This window comes from Corvus moneduloides, chromosome 2 (genome assembly GCF_009650955.1).
Source record: "Corvus moneduloides isolate bCorMon1 chromosome 2, bCorMon1.pri, whole genome shotgun sequence".
NCBI classification, from domain to species: Eukaryota; Metazoa; Chordata; class Aves; order Passeriformes; family Corvidae; genus Corvus; species Corvus moneduloides.
This window is the reverse complement of record NC_045477.1, coordinates 54,732,690-54,743,161: the sequence shown is the minus strand read 5'-3', so window position 1 is coordinate 54,743,161 and position 10,472 is coordinate 54,732,690. Positions and strand designations below refer to the sequence as shown.

The 10,472-nt window shown below is 43.7% G+C and overlaps 1 long non-coding RNA gene across 2 annotated transcripts; it reads left to right on the top strand.

Moving 5' to 3' along the window:
- Positions 1-7,766: 7,766 nt before the first annotated feature.
- Positions 7,767-10,253, top strand: LOC116436467. 2 transcript variants are annotated; one of them, XR_004237020.1, is made up of 3 exons: positions 7,767-7,872; positions 7,948-8,084; positions 9,203-10,253. It is a non-coding gene; the product is annotated as an uncharacterized LOC116436467 (long non-coding RNA). The 2 variants fall into 2 exon arrangements; XR_004237019.1 differs by lacking the exon at positions 7,767-7,872 and having other exon boundaries at positions 7,879-8,084.
- Positions 10,254-10,472: the final 219 nt, after the last annotated feature.

Sequence of the window (10,472 nt, the reverse complement as noted above, 5' to 3'; positions counted from 1 at the left end):
TAGGCTAAAATTAACCAAAACTTACACCAGCTTTGGTTTGAAGTGAGCCTTAGTTTGGGGAGCAAACCCTGGTGACAGGCTTTGGGAAATGGTCCTGGGACTGCTGTGGGATGAGAGGATAGAGTTTTCCTTCGCCCACAGATCCTTCTCATCAATTTGTTCCCAGGCTGTTGCCTTAGGACCACCTACAGGGATGCCACCACAGCAGAAGAGGCTCCCTCTTGTCCTGCAGGGCTCAGGGATCCTTCTCACTGCCCCAGTGCATGTCAGGGTGAGCCCTAGATGAAGCAACCCGGGGCAAGTGGGCTGCAGGAAGGCCCAGCAGGACCCAGCCCCACCTGGGCTGGATGTCCTGGGGAGCCAATGTGCCTGGTGACATGGTCAGCCTTGCCCAAGTGCCTGCTGGTGGCAAGTGTCAGTTATTCCTTGTCTTGCTGTCTCAGACCATGGTATCTTTGTGAGGTTTTTTGCTTGCATGAAAAGTATAAGTAGTTTGTAACTGCCTAGCTGAAAAAAAACCCAAAGAAAGATAATTCTTGAATTCTTGTTTTTTTCCACACTGGCCTGCTCCTGTATACAAAAGGTTTAAAACAAAAGTGGGGAATGCATCTCTGCTTTTACAGTTCTATTTGGTGGCATTTGCCACATATAGTTACACATATTTAGTTTTGCACCAGCTCTTTGCAGTTCACCTCGAGTCAGATGTTTGTCTACACCTGAAAACATGAGAAGGGCTCAGAGCTGGCTCAGCCAAGGAAGGAGAGACTGATCAACCTAGAAATGAATATTTACAGGGAATATACTTATAGACTTAGAATTTTAAAACTTGTGTATGTGAATTTGGTTGAGAATGAGACTTTCTCTTTGTCTCTCTCCTGACCCTGCTCTCTTCTTTCCTCCTCCTGCCTGTTTCCTACCTATCCCCCTCCCCATCCTACCTCAGAAAATTAGCTTTCATTGGGCTTTTATAGCTGCTCTTTCAAGTCAGTCAAGATTATTTTCTGGTGCTTAAATTCCTAGTTAACATGTCATGGTGCCATTCAGTGCTGGAAATGATGTAATTTATTGGGTAGCTGGTCATTTGCACAAATAGCTGGAAAAACAAGTTTAGCTTGATATAAATAACAAGGCACAACAGTATATACAGTACAACACCTTGCCTCCTGCTGCAAATCTCCTGATTTCTGTTATTCTGGTTTCAGCATGCCTAGCTGCCTCCTTACATTCACTGCTATGAAATAAGATAATTATAGCACGAGTAAATATTACCCAATCAATCTACAGTAACAACTGTTAAAACAAGCCATTTTATAAATTTTCCTAACAAAACATGCCTCAACCCAATATACACAGAAGGTAAGTTTCTCTGACCTTGAAATAAATTTCAAGAGCAAGGAACATTATGCACATAATGAACATCCAGCGAAGAGAGGCAGAGCCAGGGTCCAACCCTGTTTAATCTGACCCCCCCCAAAACCGCCCCAAGCTCAGCAGCAGGAGAATGGTGTGTTTTGGGAAAGCTTATCTTTTAATGTACAGCGTAAATAGGAACAGTCCCCTGGAATCACTGTTTCCCTTCTTCTTTCTTCCCTTATGCCTAGTGGCTGGACTGAGGCAAATTAACCCTCCTCTTCCCAGGGCAACACCAGACTCCAGTACTGATGGGTGTGACGGCCGCACAAAACATCTGGAGTTTGGTTCGAATAAACCATAAAGCCTCTTCAAAACCCAGAGCATTCTTTCCATCTCCCAAACAAACACATTTAAGAAGAAAAAAAAGTCACCCATGAGCAGAGATCAGACTAAGTTACTCAGGGGTAAGCTGTGCAGACAGTACCACCTGGGCTCATAACATCATGTACTACAGAAACTGGCTCAAATAGGGGAAAACATTTGCACCAACTACAGTGGCAGGTCTGTTTTGAAATGCTACTGGATTTCAGGTTTACATTCAGGCAACACTCTGTAGGTTTGCCTAACTGACTCATGAGAAGACAGTTTCTGTTGGGGTGGGGATAGGGGATAAAAAGAAGCCAAAATGCCTGACTGTAAAGATTAATGCCTTTTAGAAGAATTTAAAGATGTTCTGAATCTGCATATGGCAAAGAAGGGTGTCAAGGGAGAAGCTAATTATGATATACTGCTTGAATACCATTATGCACTAATTACTGAAAAAAGATGATGGATTTAAAAACCTTTGTGCTACTAAATGGAAGCAGAAGAGGGCCAGTGTGGGCAGATTTTGAAACCCCCGCTTCAAGAAGCAGCCAGATCAGGCATTGCCCAGATGTCTCCCAACAAGCACGTGTTGAGTTTCCAACACAAAAGGTGAGATGTGGTCATCTAACCCCCTGCTAGAGCCAGATTTCAGAGGGGGTTGTTTGTTCTGCTCAGACCCTTTGTAGGATGTAAGGTGGAAAGGATGCCATGCACTGTTTGTACAACTGGTCTGAAAGTTGTGGGGAGTGCATGGTCTGGATTTGCAGGAGAGGAGAGCCCTTTCCTAGTTGATATCACTCAGAAATGTTGCCTTAGATTTATCTCTAAGGTTTATACCATACTTGAGATATGGTGGTAGCCATCTGAGACTCCTCAGGACTCAGTGGAGAAAGATCTCAGAAGGTGATCTGGGGCCCAAGTTAGGCCGAAACATCTTTCTAAAAAGCTGTTGGTGTTTTTCCTCCTGCCTGGGAATGTGCCCAGGGCTGCTGACAGGGTAGATCTAGGCTGACATAGCATGGCTAAGACTCCTGTAATATCCACCCTCCATTACAAATGTGTTATGTTAAAGAGGAATGGGGTGGGCTGGAGGTGAACTATTGCATTCATGCCTGTGGTAATGGAGAAGCAGCACTTGGTGGCTCTGGTGTACTGCATGCTGTGCCTTCTCTGCCTGTCCCTGGGGCAGATGCATTCTTCCTTGCTGGTGCCACAGGTCTTCTGGGGAGTCAGAGACGTGTTGTCTCTCACAGGGGTTTTGCAATGTGGACTAAAATCCCTAGGGATGGGAACTACTGAAAACCCTGCTCTGGCTCATCTTGCTGTGTGTCTATTTTGGTAAATGAAACGTCCTTTAGGCCATTTACCACTGTAGAGTGGCCCACTTACATACTGGACTCTTCCATCTGCCCAGAAGAGGCACCTGTCCAAATTTCCCACCTGAACAGCCCCTTCCTCATGTTAGCCCTTGAAACATGCCTGGAAATTGAGTGAGAAAGTGCTAGTTGGCATGGGACAAATGCCATGCCTAAATTTTTCATGCTGTGTGTCTGTCGTGGCCTCTTCAAGGTCCCTGAAACTTGTCTGGGGCCTGACTGACCTGAAAAATCTCACAGGGTCCATTCTATCAGTCAAGCTGTACAGACAGCTAACCTCAGACATGGGGAGTGTTTATTACACTGGCTCCTAGGCAGACTTATGGTCCCATTTTCATTAATGTGGAGTGACCAGAGAGTAAATCTTCGTGCATAAGGGATGCCAAAAAGGCAGATAACAAGTTCAAATGCGCAAATGCATTTGCCTGCTGGAGACTGACCTCCCCTGGAATCTGTCAAATCCACTGCTTCTGACAAATTTTGAAAACTACAGACAAATGCTGAGGAATATACAGATCTCTGGAAATGAAGTCCATGACCTGGTAACATTCTCTTGTCAGAAAGCAAACTCATTTTACCATTACCTTTGATGTAATGTTGGTTAAAAGAGAAGATGTACTTTCACTCCCTCCAAGGAGACATTTGTTTTGTGCATGTCAGCCATATTCATCCAGCCAATAGATGCGAACTGAATTAATTGTCTGACATTTGTCTTTTGTTGCTGCTTTTCACTGAAAGTATGGCTTTCTTATGAAGTGAACTGTGTCCAGTTCTGGGGTCCTCAGTAAAAGAGAGACAGGAACATAGTGGAGAGAGTCCAGTGAAGGACCACAGAGATGGTCAAGAGACCAGAGCAGTACAGATCAGATGATCTCTCAAAGTACTTTCCAACCTCAACTCTTCTGTGATACTGATTCTGAAAGACTACTGGCAGGTAGCACAGCAGTACTGTAGGAAACTACAGCAGATGTCCTCTTGCCTGTGTGCTCTCCATAGGGAGCAGTCCTTGAAGCCAGCAATTCCCAAAATCATACGTGGATTAATTTTTTGAGAAAAGTACTTGATATGCTCCAAAAGACACAAACAAGATGTGCCAAGTAAACAGGAGATGAGGACCTGGGATTGAAGGTGGGATCGAGGTGAGCACCTTGAGCTGGATCTAAAAGGAGGGAAGGGATTCCCAGGAGAAGAGCAGTTGCACTGGCAGAGGCAGAGCCTGCTAGACAGCCTGGATGGGCCAGCATGGGAAGGCAGCTGTGCAACTCCCTTTGGAAGCTCTAATTTGTTTAGTGCTGCCTTGTGTCCCACAACGGGACCAGATTTCCCCAGACTTGTTTCATGCCTGACATTCAAAGCTAGACATTCAAAATGGCCTCAGTGCAGATTTCCAGTCGAAACACCCAGAATGCATGTGTGATCCTGACTGCATCCAGGCAGAAATGGAAAAGGCTCTGCTGGTTTTAGAGAGTGAATGTTTTCTGCCTTAGTAGAAAAATCGAGATTTGTTGTAGCAAAGCTAGGGACAATCTCACAAAGCCCAGCTTTGACCAACGAGAGAAGAAAAGAGAGCAACACACTGCAAGGGTGGAGAACAGGAGCATGGGATTTGGGGTGTGTGGTTTTGGGTGTGCATGTAAATTGTTTGTGTGGGCAATTTGCTGTTTTTACAGTGAAAAGTCCTGATCTTCCAAAACTGCCTGTGTGGAAAAAAAGAGAGAGCAATTTTCACTACTCAGATTTGTAATCTGCTCTCAAAAGTGTGCCCACAGGAAGCAAAATTAGAATTTTCTTCTCAGGACAGTGCTAGCTCAGGAGTTTAAAATATATCTTGAGCTAACATTTTGTGAGTCATCCTGCATCACTGAATAAAGATATACATGATGTGAGCACTGCAGATTTAGGAACAAGCCAGGGTTTTTTGTGCCTTGCTCCATTATTGAGAATTTTCTGATTCTACCCTCAGTAATTTATTAGTGTGAGCCTGTCCAAGGTACAGCTCCACAGGACATGATGGAGAGATTGCTTTGGTCACATAAATATGCTGCTAAGATATGAACAACCAAAATATGTGACTACAGACTTTTGTGTTGTTTTCATGGGTATCATTACATGGAATAGGTAGTTAGGTACCAGCTCACGGTCTTACACCCTCAGAGGAAAAAATTCACTTCACTTTCCATGCATGACTTTATTCTGTTTAACAGGAGATATATCAATTCACTACAACAGGGTGCAAAATATGTTTGGTTTGTAATTACACCAGCTGCACTGGGAGAATAAAACAGGGGTTAAACAAGGCCACATTTAATCAGAGGTCTCACAGGGCTACGAATACAAGGAAAGCTGATCTTTCTTCATTATATCAATACAATGCAGTCATCCTGTGTGGGTTTTGCATAGCATCCTGTCCACAGCCAGAGAAGTGACTTCTATTTCAATAAGAATTAAAGCAAAAGCAAAGAAAGAACAAAGGAGTGAGGGAGTTGATCTGGAGGAGATGATGATAAATTCTACTGCATCTTGTAAAACTCTCCTGCTCTTTCCTCCACAGCAGCATTATTTCCCCATCCTAACCACTTCCTTAATAAACAATTAAGCTTTGTGTTTGGAATCTAAACATATATTTGGGGGGTGAGACAGAGAAGGACTGGGTGGCTCAGGGTTTGGCAGTAATACAGGGAAGAGCCTACAGTGGTTTGAATTTGATCCAGGTTGTGTTGCCCTTGATTTATTAGCCATCCTGCTGCCGGAAAATCACTGTCTCTCCTCCAGACTCTTTTGGTGGGTCAATTCTGTAGAACAATAAACAAGACAAAATAGTGTGCATTTATTTTCTTATAAATATTTGAAGGACTTTTTTTGAGAACTGAATTTGTGCTGATGCTATTCATGCCCCTCTTCAGTGGAAACTCACCTCAGTAGCCAAGTGAATGCTGAAGAAATGAATACAGGTATTCAGTCCTGACACTTGATTACAAAAGTGATAGGGACAGAAAAATAATGAGCCTGGTGGCTACATCTGCATGTACATTCTGTACCTCCATTGGGAGCTGTGGGGATGCAGCACAGCCAATGTGATGTCACTGCATGAATGGACTGACACGGATTGATGCGCAAAGGAACCACAAACTCTGCTTGCATTGCGCAGACACTGAGCTCTTGCCTTCTCTCATCAGCTGAGGGACACGTAGCATCACTCTTAACTTTGGTCTGAGCCCTGGGGTGGAAGTGGTCCAGTTCTTTCCCCTGCTTTTGGTGGCCTCCAGCCCCAACCTGCACCCAGAACTAACCTCCCTCACTCTGTTCAGCATGTGCAACCTCAGTGTGAACAGCCTGTGGATGTGGTGTGGGCCAAGAGTTATTCAACAATTCTGAGAAATAAATCTCTAAAATCATAAGTGACCTGCAAAAATTCACTCCTCAAATCAAAAGTAAAAAAATAGAAGAGCGAAAGCGCACTGGCAAATGTCTTGCTCTGAATAATTCACTTGTTTCCAGGATAAAGCCTGGGTTTCTTCCTCTGCTCCCTCACCAGAGGCTGTGGGGACAGCTATGCTGCTACTGTTCACACTGGAAATTGCCCATGGCCTGAGATACTCCCTTCCTTTTCAGTGCCATCAATCTGGCAGCTTCCCATTGCATGTAATTATTATTAATATCTTTCTTTTTCCCCCCAAAATTCTTGGGATAAATGATGAGATAGTTTGCTAACATCGGTTTTCATTAAAGAAACAGCTGGGTTGTTCTACTTCTAGGTCTCTACAAAAGCCTTCTGCATGTCTGTCAAGCCAGGGTGTAGCGTGATGAGCTGTTTCTGTTGAGAAACCAGAGTTTACAGAGTAAACAGAGTTGAGGTAAACCCTGATTATGGGGAAAATCTGCACGTTAGGCTCCCTTGCAGGCTTAACTCACACGACTGGCCTGTATTTTTGGAAACACTTCCAAAGTTTTCCCTTTGTGAATTGGTGCAAATGGCTTGTTGGAGCCAGGCGTGCCTACATTCTCACTGACTTTTCCTTAATCTGTTTGACTTGAGCAGGGCCTCAGACAGGCGTGAGCAGATCAAGGGGGTCCCTGGGGAGTGCTCAGCCAGCAGGTACTGTCCAGCAGAACTGGCTTGGTGCTCCCAGCTCCCGGCTGCACGCATAATTGTACACTTCCCTAAACGGGAGAAGAAAGGAAGTGATGTGTGTCAATAAGCTGAAGGGAATTGTCTCATGTACCAGGAACAGCAAGCTCTGTGTTTTCCCTTGTTTGCTCTGAGATTTTTGCTATTTGTGCTAAATTTAGCATGCCGGAGACTGAGTGCAACTCCCCCCTCCCTGAGGGCCACGCTCAGACATGTCAAGTCCTTGGGGTGGGAGCAGCACAGCTAGGGAGATTTGATGAAAAATCAGCTGCAAGGGGAAGTGATGGAGCTCAAGCAGCTCTTTTTCTTGGACTTTGTGCCTCTAACCACAGCCTAAGTGCCCTTTCTGCTGCCAGAGCTTCTCACCAGGGCATTGTGATGTGGGTGAAAATGGTCCCCACTGCTTCCAGCTCCTCCTGCTCTTCTCCAGGCCCTGCCTGAGCCCCCACATGATGAAAGCACAAAGAGCTAGAAATCTTTTCAACACACAGCTATTGATCCTTGCAGAGTTACTAATATAGGTGTAGGTGGGATGATGCATGTACTGATGTACCTCACCAGTCCAGAAAAGATCGTGCAATTCAAATGCTGATGCAAGAGCCTGATTGCCCACACTGCTGTGTGGTGGGAGTCACACAAGTGTCCTTGGTGGGTATGAAATGCTGGATTTTTATTTACTGGATCAGCCAAAAAGCCCCAGGTCTAATGTTGACTTTACTTCAGTCTTTGCTTTAACAAAATCCCTTCCCTCTTCGCTATGGGATTACCTGTAACAAGACTGGGATGAGATCTCCAGGTTGTGTGGCATTAGCTGCTGATTTTTCCAGCGCAGTGGGATTTTGCAGTTTTGAAGCCAGGAGGTGAGTGGCTTTCTAACTATGCACTCCAAGATTTGAGTTTGTTTTATTTTGCTCAGAAGAAGGTTCAAAGAGAGAAGACTGATTAAAAACAATGATGTGTGCCCATTCTGTTTCTGATTGTCCTTTAGCCAGACCTTCCAAGAGAATTTTATTTGCTTGTGTTATGAACTGAATTTCTTGACATCCATGCTTCCAAGATGCCATGATATTACCTGGGAATTATTAATTGGGAGATGCTTACTACCTTCTGCTGCTCAAAACCAACTAGAACTTGTTGTTTGTGAAATGTGAAAGAAAAATGAAAACAATTTCCTATTTGCTGTCTTTGAAGTTAAGGGGGGAAAACCCCTCAGAGTACAGCTGAATTACCACAGAAAGCAACATATCTTTTTTTATTATGTAAAGATCAAAGTAGAGGGAGAGTATTGCGAGGAGTTTACTTTGATGAGTTTGGTTAAAAATCAAAACCTGGTTTGGTGGGGGAGATACAGACACGAAACACTACGTGCCACGGATTTGCTGAGTGTGTTAAAAAGTGCTGAGCAGTATTAAATTAATGCAAAACTGAAGATTACACAAGGGTAAACATTGTAGCTAATGTTTGACTAGAGCTGAGCTGAGGGCTGAGTGCCTCCACTTAATTTACAGACCATGCCCACGGCAACCCCAGGAGGCTGGGAGTGGAGGAGACAGACATTTTATAGCAAAGAGACACGTTATTATTTTTAAATTTAGGAAAAAAGAATCTGGCTGAAGTTACTCCTTCTAAACTTTGGGGAGAGGCAGCCGAGAGAAAGCAAGAAAGAAGGGTCAGTGAGCGGCTTTTGGAGCTGAAAGATCTGCTAAGTTAATATGCACTAGGTGTGAATGCCTCTAGTAAACACTAGATCATAAACAGCACTGAGAAGATCAGTGTCAGGTAGAGATTCAGCCTGGAAGGGGCTTGCAGACCCTGCTCAAGCATGTGCATGAAGAGCTTGCCGTGACTTATATAGCCCCAGCACCGACACGGCTGTGGGGACGGAACACGATGGCCTAGCGAAAGAGGTGAAATACAAAGTGGCTTTCAAGTTCAAATGAATATTTGGAAATTATTTCTTCCATTCTTCCTTCTGCAGCAAGATGGGCCATCCCCATCACACTGCCTGGTGGCCTGATCCTGCCTTCTGGAATGAAGAGGACTGCTCTTGCTTTGCAACTGAGCATTTTGTACAAGATCTTCTGCTTACGAAGAACACATCTGAGCCCCTGAAAATCTGCTGCAATTCCTATTTGTATGAGTGGTGTGAGAAGTGAAAGGAAAGAGCAGAGGGCACTCCCAGGCTGGGACTATAGCTAGTTTAAATTTATTCCTCAGATAACTTTGGTTGGTCATTGAAGCCTAAAGTGACTCTAAAGCATGAGATCTGTGTTTTCAGTAGCACAGCAGTGGATATCTTTAGATTGGGTTTTCATCATATACTTTAATTTTCTAGGCTGGAGGATGACCATAATTGCTGAACAATTCAGTGTAATGGAATGGGCTAATTCAGCGCTTTTTACTGCATTTTTCCACATAATATCTAAAATCTTTTTTCCACCATAACCCATGTTTATGAAAGCAAGTACTTAACCCGCACATTTCCTGGGCTTGAATCATTTCCTTAATAAGGCATAAAATTTTGCAAAATCACTCCCTTTACATTAACACATCATTATAAGGAGATATCAGTGTTTAGCACGTCAGAAGCGTACACTAGTCTGTGCAATGTACAGCTACACCACTCAGCTTCAGAGTCATATACCACGGCTTTCAAATAATAATTCTATAAAAACAAGAGCTTTCCTTTCCTTTTCTTTCTTTCCTTATTTTTTTAATTCAGTGTTTTCTTCCAAACTGTTATAGGCTGTTCTCTTGCACAGGATGAAGCATGTCAAACATGTTAGCTTTTCTTTTAGTTTTGGCTTCGCATCTGATAAGTAGAAATAAAGCAGCAAGCAATGGCTATGGTTTGAAACTGCTATAACCACAGTTCATAAAATAATATTAAAAGATGACAAAAGCCATAAAAATCTCTATGTTCCCTTTTGTTGCTGTGCTCTGTCAAACAGGAATCTCCTTTTTCAAGGAGACACTGAAAAAGCTGATATATTGCTTCAAAAATAAAAGATAATGTATACAAACCAGAATTGCTCCTGTTGTGGGGTTGAACTCATTGTTCTGCTGCAAGACAAATGCCTTGTGCCCAATGGCCTGTGCACATGAGGAGAGTAACTCCTGGGAGCAAGTCCTCTGACATCGAAAGATTTGCTTGCATGCATTGACCTAAGCATGGGTTCAGGACCTGGTCTTCATGAAGTTTTCTCATTGCTACATGGACTTTGGTTTGGAACAAGTTTTCTTACAAG